The 14,660-nt window shown below is 45.9% G+C and overlaps 1 protein-coding gene across 1 annotated transcript in view; it reads right to left on the bottom strand.

The window, feature by feature from the left end:
- Positions 1-14,393, bottom strand: part of LOC119102547 (transcription factor GATA-4) — a 51,309-nt gene extending 36,916 nt beyond the window's left edge. The window contains exon 1 of the mRNA XM_037225937.1: positions 14,351-14,393. The gene's annotated coding sequence lies outside the window, so the exon portion shown is untranslated. The remainder of the gene's footprint in view (positions 1-14,350) is intronic.
- Positions 14,394-14,660: the final 267 nt, after the last annotated feature.

Genomic DNA, 14,660 nt, shown 5'->3' with positions numbered 1-14,660 from the left:
GGGTGCTAGTGACGGAACCGCCACTTGATTCGATGGAATCTGGATCGTAATATCGCTGGGGTTAGTTGAGCAATTTATTTTGTATTTGCCTATCAATAACAACACGGAAGCAAATTGGACCCAAGGATTCATCAATGCGTCCTTACGCCTTCATGTGTGCTCAGGTGGCTAACGGTATCAAAGAAAACCTTAAAACTTCAAAGGTGAGCATAAAAATCGAAGTGCATACACACACATGTAAGAAGTAGACAAGTATTTGGAAACCACAACTCCGTACCACCATGAACGTCTGTCAAACTAAGCACGTTCCAAGTCATCTTACTAGCAGAACCCATCAAGGCGCGACAGCAGATCTGAACAAATACCATAGCACTGCCGTCCAAATGTAAAACTCCATATGTTCATGTTTTGCCATTTTGATTTTTTTGCATCCTTTGATTCGTCTTCTCAACATGAATTCAGCTATCCAAACCATTTGTTGAAATTTCCGTAGCCAAAAAAGGATTAAAGTTCGTGAAGATTTCAACGAATGGTTTAAATCACTGAACTCAGCGTGAGACGACAAATCAAATGACAAAAAAAAACGCAAAATAGCCAAAAACGAACAAAAGAGGTTTACCATTGGATGGTAGATCAACATCACAGATCATTTTGAATAACAACAAAATATCAGCTTGCCACCATGCATGCAAGCAATGTAAAAAGGCTGCAACTGTAGGCCAATAATACCCCCTCACGGTTTTTTGCGAAGGATAGTTGTTGAAGTCTGGTGAGAATCGACAGCATTAGGTCAAAAACATTCACAACAGATCACGCAGCCACCTTTCAAATGTTTATGAACGTAAACCACAGACGACGAACTTTACCATAGCTCGCAGGGTGAGGCGTTCGAATTCACCAGAAAAGGGGTTATGATGACGCATGTCTTGACACCACGGGAGGTCTTCAGGTCCTCCAACTGGTGGTATGACTGCGGGATGAGCTGACCGACGTGATTCAAGGTCGCCTGAGTCCTGGCGCTGGGTGGCCTGATCCAACAAAAGACGTCTTCAAGGTTACGTCGAATGCATTTAGGTCCCCGCCAAAAACCGTTTCCTACTATCCAGTAAGGACTGACTCTCTTCAATCGCGTCTCGGTATAGATGTTTGTAATCCAAAGTTTTTGTACAGCAATGCTGTCTTCGGTCACGTAAAAGCCTGATCAAGCAAGATTCCGGAGCTGTTGAAGAAGCGCGTTGACAAACCATTTGGTGTCGACAGAAGCATATCTACCTGGCCGTGCAACTAGTATATATATATATATATATATATATATATATATATATATATATATATATATATATATAAACATGCGCAATGACTTTCATGACTTGACAAATGACCTATCATGACTTTACTTCAAGGAACGAATATTAGAGTTGTGAGCATGATTAAATTTTCATTATTATGTGTCATTTATTCTATTATCAGCGTCAATGATGTTTCACATGAACAACGATATTTAACGAAAAGAAGCGACTAATGCGGTTTTCCGAAACAACATCTTTAAGAATAAATAACGCTAAGTCGACTTTGGCTTTTAAGTATAGTAATGCTCAAGTGCCATCCTGCTCCATAACTTAACTAATGTGCATGCGTGTATACCTAAGCGCATCAGCATGGCAAGATAAATACTCGCATGCATATTGCTAGGAATGGTCGTGCATTTAGGCAGGGTATCCCTTTTCAAGCATGTTTCATTGCAAACCAAGGAGCTGAGGGCTTTAGCAAGCTTTCTGTGAAGTTATACAATGTTTCTGATCAGTTACTTTGTGAGAGGTTGAGGCCCAAAGACTACATTACCAAGACCACTCCTGTAGGAGGCCATAGATCAGCTGTATATCCTAAAAAAACGTTACGTGTTGATTTAATCCCAAGACCCTTTTCACACAGGCATTACATGGTCGCAACGGTTGATGGGACAATTTGATCACATTCGAATTATTGCCCCTAAAAAGTGAACAAGGAAAAAAGAGGAAAATAACATCAATGCAGGCATGTCCGAACCCACCACCCACAACAGTTGGTTATAAAAAGTGGAAAATCGTCGTCCAAAAAAAGATTCATTTCCTGTGGATACCTGGTAAGAAAGTACCTCACAACTCCACATACAAGGAAGATCCTTCACCGTCGTCATCAGTTTTACAATGTGTGGGGAATCATTGCTCCAGGAAGAAGCTAAAACGCAATCAATAGCCCTGCCCTTACATCAGCCTCATGGCCCCGAAGTGATAGACCCCTGCTGTTTAGAAACTCGACTCGTTCTGCTTTGATGATGCCAGTAACCAGGCGCGTTCGGGGCGGCCCGATCAGGCCATTGGCGTACCGCCCCGACTGCGCGACTGTCGGACCGCCCCGATCAGGTGACTGTCGTACCGCCCAGACCGCGCGACTGCTGTACCGCCCGACCACGCGACTGTCTACCGCCCCGACCGCGCGACTGTCGTACCACTCCGATCAGACAACTGCCGTACCGTACCGACCGCGCGACTGTCATACCGCCACGACCGCGCCACTGTCGCACCGCCCCGACCGCGCGACCGCCGCACCGCCCCGATCAGGCGGCTGTCGTACCGCCACGACTGCGCAACTGTCGTATCGCCCCGATCAGACGCCTGCGGTATCTCTCCGACCGAGCCCTTCCATACACTGGACGAAGAGTCCCAGGGACCGTCCCCTTACTGAATATAGCAGAGAGGAGGTACACTTAAAGGTTTTGACCCTAGTTCTCCCTAGGGTACTAGGATGCGTACGCACCACGTTATGATGCGTATTGAAACGTCGAGAGCTCAAAAAGTTCAATGGTCAAAAAGTGTAGAATCGTAGCATCCAGCGTTCACAAAGTCCAGAAACCTTCTAATATTCCTGGGCAGAGGGCAATCAGAAAGTCCAGGCTCGCAGCGTCCAGTGCACATAAAGTCCAGTGTTCATTAAGTCCAGCGTTCATACAGTCCAGCGTGCGTGGGATCCACAGGTTGAGATGCTGTCCCACTTCCCTGCAGCCCTTAGCCCAATGGTTCGAATATTGCCCGATAGAGGGCTACCGGAGCCCATTTCGCCAGGAAGCTAGAATCGCTTTTGAACTAGGGTGGGAGTGAAAAATTCCGCCGCAAAAAGACCGTGCGGGAGTGAAAAAATCAATTCACAAAAGATGGAACATATGATCTGTGACTGATACTTAAGCAAACAAAGACATTTATTTCAAGGTGGCATGGACGTCATATCAGAAACCTGACAAAACTGTTTTGTTTTTTAACATTTTCGGCCATTAAAGCATTGTTATTTCATCACAGTGTATTGAGCATACAAATTCTTAACATCAGTAATTCGATGCTGCATTTTGCACTTCCATTTCACCGCACTTTCAACACAAAACAAAGCAAAGAAATTCAATAATAAAATAGCAACAGAAAATTCAGCAAGCCTAAAACACTCAAATAAAAAAAGCTCAGACTCTCACACATCAGCCCATCGCCAAGTCAAACAAAATGGACATACCTCTGGCTTCTGTTAAGATGGGGTCAGGGAAAGCAAGCATTCTGTCACTGTTTCTTACAACATACCAATGCTTTCTTCCAAGAAAGTAGCCTAATTATGCTTAACCTAAAGAGCTCTTACTTCATCTCATCCTGTCTAACCTGCTTGTATCACAGCAACACTTCTGAGTTACTGATCCTTGCACAATTCCTATCGCCATTTGCCATGCACTTAGCGAACTTAACCTAAATTAGAGTAGCCCATATGTTGAACATCATTTCAACTCACCTATCTGTTCACAGCAGCACTCGTAATAAAAACATGATGAGGCCAATTTTTGGCTGGTTTTAACTTATACTTTCATTCAGTTCATTTGCGCATGCTTGTTGACATCAGAAAACGTTGACAACACACATCAAAACACTTTAATCACTTTGAACAACTTATGTTGGTTGCCATGGTTAGCCTATGTCAAGGGTAACAATGGACATCCTCCACGAAACAGTCTCTCTTCTCGAAAAGTAACATAACTTTAAGATGACACGATTATTGCTGCTTGCCTTTTCAGCTGCAGCAAATACATATATTTAGGCCTATTTATTCATTTTTAAAGACAAAGTTGGACATGTTGGCTTCACAATTCAAATGGGATGGTCTGAATGTTTGTTACATACTAATATTTAATTCATCTTATAATTGTTACGCAGCTTAGAGTATCCCTGTGTTGAAAATATAGTGCATATAAACAGTACGGTCATTTGCCAGTTAGCAAACCATGACAACTATAGAAGACATCTGGTTGAAGCAGCCATAATGGACTACTTGAAGAAATTTGGGGAAATTATCTAGGATCTGGAGTAAAATATGCCCATTGCATGCCTTGTGGCATCATAATTTGCCTTATGACAAAACTCGGTGGATTAAAACAGAAAATGGCTAACTCTGGTTACTAATCATGTGTTGAAAGCAGGTAAGGCGAGCAATTACTTGGTCCACAGGAGACTTACTGGCTCCTTCCTGCTCCCCCAAAGCAAAAAGTCAGTACCTTTTGCATGGTCTGCTGGCAGACAGAGTCACCCCACTCACCCCCCAAATATAAATATCAATCATGCCCATCTACCTACGAGATTAGAACGCGAAACAAGTAAGAGATGTGCATGATAAACATCTCCAGAGGGCAGAATTTTGCCATCAAACACTTCTGTATTAGCTGCGGCAGGTCTGTCCCAAAGCTCTGTATGGTAGCATTAGGATAGTCTTGTCAGGCAGTCTGGTGAGTTAGACACCCGAAAGGCTCAGATTGATCATTTTGAGCACCGCCATGAACCAAGAAAACTGTTAACCGAGGGTTTAACAGGGCAAAAATGGCGGTAAAAATAAGTTCCATGCATCAAATTGACTCCTTCATTCTCTGTTAACAAGTATTCAAATGGTAATATTCATCTTGTTAATTTAATTCAACTGACATTTCTTGAATTTTTCACTCCTGCATTTCAGGAGTTATGCAATCTATTGGCCAAGCTTCCTCGGGAAAAAAGAAATACGTAGAGTAAAATTCTCTACCAGGCCTTACTGGTGTTTGCAACAGGCTCTGCTTTCGTAGTGTGGTGGTGAGACAAAAAAAAAAAACAGGGGATGCGTGAAAACCTTGCATTTGGCGCGCAGCCGCAGATTGTGATGCATTTTGTAAACATACTAAACTTAATGCGTGCAATCGGCTGGGGTCGCTGGGGTTCTTGGGCTTGGAGGTACCTGGCGCCCTTACTCTGTGCATACATAGACATGATTCGGATGTAGGTGAGGCACGACATAGCCATAGATGTCCAGGTTCTGCGGAGCCTCGTTTATGCTTGGTGGTTTCAAGTGGGCTCGGTTTTGGATGACATGTGAAAACCTCAGAAAGTGAAATAGGGGTTTGGCATGTACGCTTAGACAATGTCAGGCAGGAGTGGAAAATTCACAAAAATATGGGGAAAAGGAGTGAAAAATTCCTTCTCATAGGGTGTTGCCTTACACCCAAAATCGGTAATTCTAGGACACTGAATTTCGCCCGCCTCAGCCGACGAGTGACGTCATGTGGCACTGTGCTGCCCAGTTAAACCACCGTGCATGGGTATGGATAACGTTTTGTTAGAGCGCAGAAGCTTTGCCGCGTCGGCACGCTCTTGGCAGCAGGCGCATTAAAGAATTCAAACCTTTGATCCCTTGCTTGTGGCATCGGAAATAGCTGGTTACTCGGCAGTAAGTGCACGGCAATCGTGGAAAGCACTTGGGGTGCCTGCTGTTTGGTATTGTGGGCTGTGCATAGAATTCGGCGTGGTATTTGGTTTCCTTATTTACCGTATGTGTTGAAGATGCTTTTCATTTTTTGAAGGAATTGATGACTGACGTGTAAGGCTGACTAATTTTATGTTTGCTTGAGGTATGCGCGCATATAGATCCCCAGCTCATGGCACGCCAACCTATATCCTTAATTATTTTATTTGGCTGTTTTTCTCCCTCCCCCCCAACTGCGAATTATTTTACACGCTCCTGCAAACGGCACTTTTTCTGAATTGCATATGCCTTTGCTCTCAAAGAGAGGGGGTGGAGGCTGTCTCATCAGCTGAATCGGGATACTACTCCCTTGTGAGACACGTTCAATGGCCCAGCCTACAAACAATTCGTGTCTTCAATTAGGTACGTTTTAAACGAGCGTGGTTTATCAAAATAAGTTGGTTGGCTGAGCGATGAAAATACAAAGAAGAGCACCGTGATAATGTGCAAGGAAATTGGTTTCTCTCCAAGTGTTGCTCGCCTTTTCACAAATCTGCAGACTGCAACCCCAGTTGTGGCGGGGGTGAAACCCCTGCAACTGAATAGGGAACCGTACTCCTGGCTGCAAGTAAATAGGAATGAAAAAAGCAAACGTTGACTGCGAGTGTATTCAACTGCCTGCCAAATGTCACGAAAAACACTGCGCACGTACCGCGCTTAAAGGCGCTGTTGATTCACCATCTGAACAGCGGAGCCGAGTGTATGTCACTGAGCTGGCTTGCGATATATAAGCTAAATGAATTGGGAGAATCGCGAGCTTGTATTCGCCACCTACTGCACCAATCTTGATGAGTGATGTTTTCTTCCTTCTACGCTTTAGATCCTCCTAAGTATAGAATTTGGGTTCCAGCAACACCAGTCTGGAGTTTATCAGGACGGGAGCAGTTCGCGCCGCAGAGAGGCGATGGTGGCATAGTGGTTAGTGGCTAGGGTGCTCATCTCTGGACTTTTTTATACTGGGATGGAGTCTTGGCCACGCCACTACCGCATCCCACGTACCTTAGGCCTGATAAATACGTACTAGAGGCGTTCCGCCTCGAAATAGCTATAGCAGCCTGAAGGACGTAAGGCCCCAATCGGTATTACAGCCCGTCCCGACAAACCATCGCCCGCCAAATTTACAGGCAATGCTTCCGCTCAATCACTGTATATATGTGGGAATAATAATGTGCAATTGGTCGGACGTGAAGCTCGGACACACAGGCCAGCCCAGAGGCTGCCCAGGTCGACGGCCCGGCCGGCAGCCACGCCCGCTGCGGGCCGGCGGACGAGGCATCCCGGCCGCCAAATAAAGCATTCGCGCGCGCGCCGTCCCTTTTGTTGTTAATATGACGTCACGGAATTTTGCATTTCAAAACTTCTGAACACAGTTCAAACTAGGATCTGATTCCAAAACTGAACGCAACCAAACCACATTTTTTTTTTTAAATTCCAGCACCCGCGCTATATTCGTCGAAGCCAACGCGCGTGAATATCTATATGTAGTGTGTTTTTGTAAAAGGAATATCTGGATGCTAATAAATTAATGTAGCATGTAATGTTCACGCTAAATTAATCGGCAATGATTAGACATATCTTCGAACTGCAATTCCTACATGAAGTGAAATGTAAAAATAAGGTTATGTGAGGAGGGCGGGCACCAAGAACCTAGCTGTTGCTATGCTATGATATTCCTGGATGTTGGCTCACATGCAGATCTATAATGTTGGATAAGTTAGATAAAAAATATGCACAGAGAATAAAATCCCTAGCGTCCTAAACTATTTATATTAGTCTCTTTCGGAGCTAAGATATGGGCTTCGACTTTTTGACTGGCAGAAATGACAGCGCTTGCCAGAAATCGGCCCATTTTACAGCAAAACTCCGTTATCTTGAAATAAAATGGCACACGCCGTATTTAAGCCCCCGGGGTTCACCACTCACTACCCCCATAATGGCAGGCCAACCCTGCACCCACGTTGACAACGCCCTCCCTAGGGCTATAAGATGCGCATTCCAACTTCTCAGCACGCGTTCCGGGGTGCTATGAGCCCCTCTGGCTCGCGCGATCTCATTTTCATTCAATGTTGTTGTTGTTGCATGTTGTACTCTTTTACACAGACTGTTTCAAAGCACTTGCGGCTAAAGTTCGTCGGGATGAATCACTGCCGAATGGGTAACCCCAGCTGTCTGTCCGGGGCAGGCCGGAAGCGCATTTCAGTAATAATGTTGGCTCTGGTACAAACCAACGCCATTCCGCAGCTGAAAACGCTTCATTGAATGTGCCAGGTCGAAAAAGTTCGCCTTGTGGAAACATTTATGTTTAAGCCAGCCCGCAAAGAACAGTGTTTTCACGCCATATGGCTTAGTCCCGTGATAACGTCACAGCATCGCTATCCAGAATGCAGTAATGCGAGGGTGTGTTTACAAACGTACTGCGATATCAACTTTGCTCAAGATTGTCATTCCAGAAAATGTCCAATAAAGAATGGAACGTTGAGAACTATAACTACTACCAGGCCATGCGTTGGTACAATCCATATAATCTTTGTATGCCATGTAATTGGGGCTTTACGACGCACTCAGCTGCTGAGGTTATATGGCGCCGCCTGCTTCTCACCCTGGCAGGAACGGCGGGCACTGCGGGGAATCGAACCCCGTACCTCTGGTTTCCCAGACGCGCAGTGGTTAACGCAGACGCATTAACCACTACCCTACCGGCACCCTTATCATCTTTGTATCATGAGCTGTGGTGACATCTTCAACAACCAGCGAGAAGAAGCGAAAGCTGTCATCAGATTTATCCAGAAAGCATCCGAAAAGCTCATCAGTGTTAAGACCGCTGTGATGTTCAACAAAACATCTATAAAGGACAATCTGCTTCGCCTATGTTTATTAATATATATGCATATATATGCATATATATGTATATATTGCATACGTATACAACATTCTGCTAATCAATGGGCATGCGGTTAAGTCATGCATCAGATTTCGCGCCAGGTGGTGGTCCAGAATCGACCAGGACAATGGGCCATTGTAGGTTAAGTCGATCGGATTTGTCATCGAAAATTAGCTTCAGTGCGTGTCCCCGTTCACTAACAACAGTCTCATCGCAAGGCTAGGGGAAAACACCTTCAAAAATACTTATGTCTCAAAAACACTGCCACGCCAAATGCTCACATGCATCATATATGTTTTCGTGACTGACGACAAGTTATTTGGATACCTCTTTCAGTGAAAATGACAGCATAACGTGCAATATTCTGTTTCTTGTGAAGATTCTCTAGCGTCCGGAATATCTGACCGAATTATGACCGCAGTGACATAACGGGAGAACTTTGGCACCGACAGATAGGAGTGCAAAAGTGTGAATTCATGTAATGTTACGCTCAGGAAATATGTGTTTGCTAGTAATATCCCTCCTGCATGTGCGTTGTACGTATGTCTAAATACCTATCCTCGCTGCATGTCTTGACCGTCACCCTGATCCGCCGTTTTGCATAACTCAGACTGGTAGGGGTTAAAATGGGAGAAGGGGTTGATGCGACCCTCCCCGGCGTTTCCAGGCTTATAACGATAGAGCTTGCCGAGAACAGCAGTATATTGTTCTGAAGAAGATCTCACGATTGGTACTTGTATTATGTGGTTGGCAGGCCAAAGGTCGAATTTTACAGAAAACCGCACTTTGTAGCTTTATTTTATGTTGACGAGAACAAGCCTTGCAGTGACGCGAACCTTAAATTAACGTGTGTCTTATTCAATTCTGAGTACATTCTGTAGTGCAATTCTCTTGCCACCCGCCGCCTGAGCCAGCCATAGATCGCCGTGGAGTGCTCATCACAACCTACCGCTGCCCCGAAACCAGAAAATCTAGGAAAACGTTTTGGTATCAAAACACATGCCATAATCCGAGGCTCGCGAAACTTTCCCCGTCCTAACAACGAGAACATCTCATTGACGCGCCAGACTGATCGCATGCGCTTGGCGACAGGCAGGTTGGTGCGAATGAAAATGGCGCGAACGATAACAGGACCGACAAGGCAACCGATCGCTGTTATCGCATAAGGCGGACTGCAGTGAACGCATAAGACCCAAGGACATATAAGAAAGGTACGGGTATGCACTTTGAATGGGGTCATAATAGTTTTCAATAAGTTTAGCTCCTTTCACTGTTTCGCTAAGTCTTTGCATATGGATATAGGAGCACACAGTGCGTTTACGGCAAGCCCAGTGTGTAGGACATGCTACAAATGCTCTTGAAACGGGAGATGCAATAGTGTAGGCGTTAGGCGACAAACAGCCGATCGCATATAGGAACACCGAGACAAATGTCAGAACGTCATGTTATTGTCGGTGTTTAGCGGATACGTGGCCGGTAGGCAGAAGGGTGGCGGCAGGTTCTGCCATTTGATTTTATTTGTCCGTCATTTCAGGCAGAGGCAGGTTTTCTCTACTTCACGTCTCGGTTAAGATGACAGCACACCGTGCATTTCTGATCCTTCTTACATTTTTTTTCCTGGGCTCCGTAATATCATGCCTAGTTGCGAATGGAGTTATGTAACGGGGGATTTGTGTCACCAGAATTAAAGTGCGAATGTGTGAATTCATATGATATAATGCTTAGAAATATGTGGTCGATGGTGATACCCCTTCTGCATGTGTTATGTCGTAAGCATGTCTAAGTGCCTACTCTCGCTGTCTTACACATTATCTTATTGCTGCATTCGATATCGCCAAAATATTTTCGTGAAAAAATGATTTTTTGTCGACATTTGCAACCACGTGAGGCAATAATTTTTGCTTACTTCCATATTTACCTCCTCCTTGTTTCATCTCATACTGAGCCGGTCTCCGAAAACCAACTCCCACGGGACAAGTCGTGATCTGTCTGGGGTCCGGTGCTAGACGACTACGGCGCTTGAGAAACTCAAGGCGGGGAAACGTCCCCGTCCGACCAATTATAAATGCCATTGGAGCATTTTCATCCACGCGCAGAACTTCACACGCAACAGGCAAGCTAGCGCGAATGAAAATGGCACGAACGATCAGCTGATCGACCCAGGCAACCGATGACCGTAACCACGTAAGTCAGAAGTCGGTGAACCAGACGTCGCATGAGGCCAAGGGAAATATAACCACGATATAGGTATACGTACATGTATATATATATATATATATATATATATATATATATATATGCACACATATTATTGATGTGATAACAAAAGGTTTTAATGTGCACAGTTCCTTTCATTGTTTTGCTACGCGATTGGTAATGGTGGTAGGTACATCGTGTCCCCGGGGCGAGAATAGCAGAGAGCACTTCGAACGGTACTTATGGCAAATGCTCTTGAAACGGGTTGAGCGATGGGGTATGCAATAGGCGTCTAGCAGCGGGCCGTATGCAGCAACACAGCGTGCGTACCTGTTCACGTGCGTACCTGAACCGCTAGTGGGTACCTGTTGACTTGAAGGCAACAGCGCTTAGAGCCTGCGTGGGGAGAGTTTAGAGACAGCATGGCCCAGTACACATGTCTCGTGCGAGGGAGACGCCAACTACATAGCATGTACAAACAACACAACAACACTTTTCGGAACATAGAATTACATGGGTTTTGCAGTTATAAACACATCACGATATATACCAAGATCCACACCAAAGTGACATAATTGGGGCTTACGCGAGGAGCCGAATGACAATAAATTAGGAATAAATAACGGGCTACGCTTTGAGGCAATGAGGCGATGAGGTGTGTCTTGTCAACCTTGACCAATAGCGGATCCAGAGTGGTAGCGGGTGGGGTGCGATGGGCTATGCCCCCTGTCTCTTGGGGCGAGGTGGTAACAAAATATCATGGTGAATGGGAACAAAAACCTCATTTCGAATCCACATAGTCTTTCTTTTCAAAAGGCCACGAGATTTCACGGGCACCACAAATGACCACAAATCGTTATTTTCGATAGAGACTGAAATCCGGGTACACCATAACCGGCCCAAAACCTTCATTATCTACGGGCACCAAATTTCAGGGATACAGCATGGTTGTGCCTCCCACCCGGACGAAATCCCAGATTAACCCCTTGGGCTAGGGGGCACTAAAATGGTCGGTTTGGGGCACTATAACGCTCATTTCGCGGCACCAAACCCCTATTTTGGCCTTTATTTTAAAGAGCCACGCTATCGAAGCGGGCAATTCAAATTTCGCAAAGCCTTGGTTTTAAACAGGGTTCAAAATCCATGGACATCACAATATCTATGTCCTTCACCCTTGCAACTTTCTCAATCTGCCTGTTCCACGAGGGAGCACCAAAAAAAAAAGATATTACCGAGCATCTTAGCTTTTATTTTCCAGAAGAACTCACTTCCTGAGGCACCACAAAGCAGCGGCGGGTCCAGAACGGGAGGGGCCGTAGGGCCATTCCTCTCCCCCTTAGGCCCAAGAATGCTCGGATGCCTCGAAGAGGCACCAAATCGCATCGCAAAGGGGCAACAATACATTCATTTCGGAACCACATAACCTACATGAGACACTAAGTTTCAGGGGCACCACGACGTTCATGCCGTGGTCTCGACGAAACCCTGCGTCGGCCCATGCGGTGAGGGAGCACCAAATCATTCATTTCGGGGCAACATAACCTTTATTTCAAGAAGTGCTCAATTCCAGAAAGTACCACAAAGGGCCCTGACCCTTTATCATGAAAGAGCCATTAATTCCACGGGCATAATTGTGTTGAGCTTTCCGCCCTGATAAAATCCTGCGTCGGACCCTTGGGCAAGGAGGCACAAAATCGCTCTTGTGGGGCGACATCATCTTTATTGCAAAGGGGCACTTAATCAAAACGGGCCATGAACAAAGCCCAAAACCATAATTTTACCAGGGCACCAAAGTCCAACGGCATTACAATCGGTGTGCCTTTCACTGCATAAAAATTATGAATCGGACCGTTCAGGGAACGGGCACCCTGTTCAGGGAAACGGGCACCAACAGCCTACGTTGTCATTGGGACTTTAAGAGATCATCATAATGCCCGTGCCTCTCCATTAATGAAATCCTGCATTGGCCCATTCCGCTACGTCGCACCTTTCTTTCGGACCACTGCAGCATATATTTCCTTGAGACACCAAGTGCAAGTAATCCATTGAAAGAAAAACTGAAGGTGGTCCAAACTTTCCTTTCAAGGGGCACCGAAATACAAGGCACCACAATTGCCCTGCCTTACACTGTTTAAATCCTGGTTCGGCTCCTATGGTGAAAGGGCAGCAAGAACTTGGATTGCGGGGCATCACAACATTTATCTTTATGAGCCCCCAATTTAAATTGGGTCACCACAATCAGCCCAAACATTTATTTTAAAGCGATGCAAGATTCCAGGGGCACTTAAAATGGCCCCTACAGCTTTATTTTCACGGGAACCGAATTAAGCATGACGCCCCCCCCCCCCCCACCCCTCTTTTAAGCTCCAAGGGTCTCATCCATTCCGAAGGTTCCTTTTTGGTCCCTTGGAGGCGAAGATCAAGAGCCCGTTTAAAGGGCCCGAAGAGCAGGCCAGAGGCCGCATGGACAGGATCACAGCCACATTGACCCGCATTGAAGACCGGACCCTAAAATGCAAGAGTAGCTCTAGCACTGATCGGAGATCAGCGTGGCTGTGCCTCTATTTTAAGGAACTGATTGAGAACAGCCATATCGAACAGTTCGTTCCGTGCTATTCTGGGGCCTAGAGGTTACTTCCCGAGCAAAGACAAGGCCAATATTTCTAAATGCCAATTAGAGGGCATCCTACATTCGTCGGGACGCCTGAAACAATGAAGGACCCACATTGCTGGTCAGTGACTACAGTCCCTGGCATGAGACCATGTGTCGGTAACGAGCCCCAGGTCGGCCAGGAGCACGTTTGCTGAAAAGGGACGATGATGGGCCCCCGTATTTCAAAGGGTCTACTGTGTTGGTCTGGACCCTCCTGACAATGAAAGGACTCATAAGAAATGACAAAAGGGAGTTTTCATGTACAATGAGACAGTGGAGAGCCCTGTGCGAATCAGGCACACCAGAACCGGACGAGGGATCCTCTGCATCATTTTAACCAGCAAGCGATGAGGAGGCGAATTATGGTCTCGATGCCAATTTTTGAATTTCCTGTGCCAGTAAAGAGTCTGTTTGCATCCATGAGGGCCTATACGCCGATCCGTTGCTGGATGTTTCAGTTAGAGGGCAAGCCGCATCGAGGAGGGGACCGGTCGTGATGCATCCTTCTGAGGGTCTCCGTACGGTCCTGTGGGCTATCACTAGATTTAGAGCCAGCTGGGGACCCCAGGATGAGAGGTAATGCCTCCAGCGGCTGACCAGAACGCTTGACCAGTGCAATTTAGTTGACTGACCAGTTGATTCGCTGAGCTGGTTCAGCAGTTGCAGCATTACGAGCAAGAGAGATTACGCCATCGCGCCTTCCCGTTGCGCCTCCCGTAATCCGCCCCGACTACCAATCTAAAAATTGTACTAGTGAAATATTCGGCAAGGGGACACCTTTCACATACCTACCCATCGACTTCATAAAGCGTTGGAAAGTACCGATTTCGATACTTGGTCATTTTCACCCATCTGTTGACCGCTGCCAGGTGTTGCTGCAAGGTTTCGTATGCTACAATGGTGTAACTACAACTTTATGTTCCGACGTCTCACGGAGCACCTCACGGAGGGGGCACCGAGGAATCACGTACAGCCTGACCACAATACTCTCCTCCTGCGCCGAACGCTTACACAAACCACCGCAATTTTATCATCTACACACAAAACAATGAAACTTAACATTCTGGATGCATTACTCACTTATGACCACAAACGACT

The sequence above is a fragment of the Pollicipes pollicipes genome, unplaced genomic scaffold (genome assembly GCF_011947565.3).
Source record: "Pollicipes pollicipes isolate AB1234 unplaced genomic scaffold, Ppol_2.1 Scaffold_5724;HRSCAF=6776_pilon_pilon_pilon, whole genome shotgun sequence".
NCBI lineage: Eukaryota > Metazoa > Arthropoda > Thecostraca > Pollicipedomorpha > Pollicipedidae > Pollicipes > Pollicipes pollicipes.
Note: the sequence above shows the minus strand (reverse complement) of the source record. Positions and strands in the feature narration are given on the sequence as shown.